Source organism: Protomyctophum bolini, assembly GCF_963924005.1.
Source record: "Protomyctophum bolini genome assembly, chromosome: 12".
In the NCBI taxonomy this organism is placed as follows: domain Eukaryota; kingdom Metazoa; phylum Chordata; class Actinopteri; order Myctophiformes; family Myctophidae; genus Protomyctophum; species Protomyctophum bolini.
In genome coordinates this window covers 9,835,074-9,838,082 of record NC_137873.1, presented here as the reverse complement: position 1 = coordinate 9,838,082, position 3,009 = coordinate 9,835,074, and the positions used below count along the sequence as shown (strand labels likewise).

General features: G+C 36.8%; 1 long non-coding RNA gene across 1 annotated transcript; it reads right to left on the bottom strand.

Moving 5' to 3' along the window:
- Positions 1-1,879: 1,879 nt before the first annotated feature.
- Positions 1,880-2,575, bottom strand: LOC308325514. Its single transcript, XR_013965031.1, has 3 exons — positions 2,487-2,575; positions 2,328-2,397; positions 1,880-1,999 (listed from the first exon to the last, which is right to left on the bottom strand). It is a non-coding gene; the product is annotated as an uncharacterized lncRNA (long non-coding RNA).
- Between the last annotated feature and the right edge of the window lie 434 nt (positions 2,576-3,009).

Below are 3,009 nucleotides of genomic sequence, written 5' to 3'. Positions count from 1 at the left end.
TAATACAAAACACACAGGTATAGATATTCAACACAGTTGGTTTATTATTAAAGCTGCTATTCAACAATAGTCTCCATTAAAACTTTTTTCTATTATTTTAAATGCAATCAATAATAAATGACAGACTGACTGACAGACTCATGCATGGGTAGACAATGAGCAAACAGTCTCAATTAACCCCCCAAAAAAACAATAAATAAAAGATAAACAGTTTAAATTAACAAACTGTCATTTAAAATCCTGAATGACAGGACATGGCAAAAACGGCATCTGCATTATAATGCAATATTAATACAGCAGCATCAATAAGAATATTTTAACAGCATTGTATCAGTCTAGCCAACATGCAAAATACTTAACATGAGAGGTAACAGCATCATCTGCGTCATACGCAATATTAATATGCAGCATCAATACAATCATTTTAACAGCAGTGCATCACAGTTGAAGTGCAAATACTTAACATGAAAGGGAGACATTGGGAAGCGATGGAGAAAGGAAGAGGCCTTGGCTTGGTTTGCATCGCGTGGCTCAATCAGGAGTGCCTGTAAAAATATATATATATATATTGAGCAAAACAATGTAGCTGCTAAATACATTTAAAAAGGTTCAAAATGAAAAACTTTGAAAGGAGGTATATAATAGAGGTTGCACACCAGTAGTGTAGAGTTACAGACAATGTTGCAGTCAGGTAACAAGTGCCAACCTATAGATCTAAAAGGGCCATTCATCTGGTTTTAAAAAGGCTATTGTGTATTCTGGTATACTTGTATATTCTAGAATGTCAAATTCCCAGCTCCTCAAGAGTGATGAGACTCACCTGCTGTTTGTGTGGGTGGTACACAGTAGGGGAGGTACACAATTTGGGTGTATATTGATAAATAATATTTTAAATATTTATAAAATGGATATTTTTCATTTAGAAGTGGTTTCCTCCCGGCAGCAGATATATATACAATATATCTGAGCTTGGATTACCTATGATGTTTACACCAGCAATAGATACCTTTGAATGAATTCCAGGGTTCTGGAGGCCTCGTCTTGGTACTTGAAGTTGAAAACACCAAAAACAGCAACTCCTGACCCGAATGCCCTCATAGATCACGTGTCCCTCAACACTGATCATCCACTGGCTGTTTGTCATGGACTCATTCCCTGTTAAATAGTAAATACAAGGTTTGAAATTAGATTGAGACTACAGAAGTATAAAAGTATAAAATAGCAGATCTACAAGCTTACAATGCATCACACTGTGGCGTTTTGTACTGTCAGTGTGTAGATTGCATATATGCATTAGAGGTTTGGTATAAAAAAAAGCCAAACAAACAACATTTTACACAACACTGATGATACTGCTGTGAAACAAGTCTATGAATCTACCTATAAAGGTTTAATCTGAAACACAATATTATTCAATGAAGTTTATGTAGTGTGCGTGGGTACCTGCATCTCTCTCAGCTACGGGTCCTTTGTTAGCCTGAAAACCATTGAAGAGCCCTAATCTTTACCATTACCACTGCTGTTGGGAGGAAACCTCATAACTCCATTTTTGAGGTTTAGTAGTAAAAAGTGCTTTGGACAAAAACTCTTAACTTCTTTGGACCCACAAAATGTCTGCTAAAGCAACTAACTCCACCACCTCTCCCCCTCTCATGGAAGTAATTGACATACAGTTACAACACCAACTTTGATGAGGCTGTATTGCTTTGTTTTAAAAATATAAGGTTTTCTTAATTTCCATTTCCTGGAAAATGAACATTTTGGAGTTATGAGGTTTCCTCCCGGCAGCAGAGATATATACAATATATCTGAGCTTGGATTACCTATGATGTTTACACCAGCAATAGATACCTTTGAATGAATTCCAGGGTTCTGGAGGCCTCGTCTTGGTACTTGAGGTTGAAAATGTAGAACACCGCAAACAGTGCAGCAACTCCTGACCCGAATGCCCTCACAGATCACGTGCCCCTCAACGCTGATCATCCACTGGCTGTATTTACTATTTACAGGGAATGAGTCCATGACAAACAGAGTTTGAAATTAGATTGAGACTACAGAAGTAGTTACTATCATGCACGTTCATTTGATTACATTTTAATATTTCTCAAAAACATGAAAAATGGCAGTTGCTTGGTTTGCAAGGTGGATCTGTAGAAGGGCAGGAAATACATATGGAACAGAAGACTCTCCCTACTTTTCATTTCAGTTTCAGTTGAGCAAGATGTATCTTCACTTAAAATACAATTAAGGCATGGCATCTTCACATGAAGGTTCTATGATTGCCTCATTTTACACAAAGGGCATTTTTTTTACACAAAAATACATACCAAGCAGAACAAGTCGAGGACTGGCTGGTAGGATGAATTGTCTCTCGACGTCAGCACTTGTGTTAGACCACTGAAAAGTTAAAATAAATTAGGACAAAAATAATAATGTTGTAGCATGTGTACAATCACAATATTGAACAATAATTGATCAATACTCACATTAGCCAAAATCAGCAGTCCATCTTGGCTTTCTCCTAAATGGGTTGTAAGAAGCTGAATTACAAGAGTCAAATCCCCATCCAAGCCCTGGGAAAAATTATACACTTTAAATGTTCTGTATGTTTGGAAATGTCTTTGACATCTGCAGGATGAACACACTTAAAAGAAGCATTGGGTGTGCAACTGTGGGTCCTCATGTGCCTCACGTTAACATATCAAAGCAAGAATATGTACACATATCACATGATATCATCTTGCTCACGTATTGATGTTTCAGAAATTGTTAAAGTAGGTTAGATTTGCCAAAGTGGGCAAAGTAAGTTGTGTAGCTTGAGCAATGTTGCTAGCAGCTAGCAGATGTTTAAAACTTACAAATATAGACTGTAGGCAACTTGCTTACCTTAATATCAGTCTGATTTTCTTCTTAGATTATCAGTCTTCTTTCTGCTTCTTCTTTTGTTGTGTTGTTTTGTTAATTTGCTTGGCAAAAAACTGTTGGCTAAAAAGATTACAGAAGGCTCCT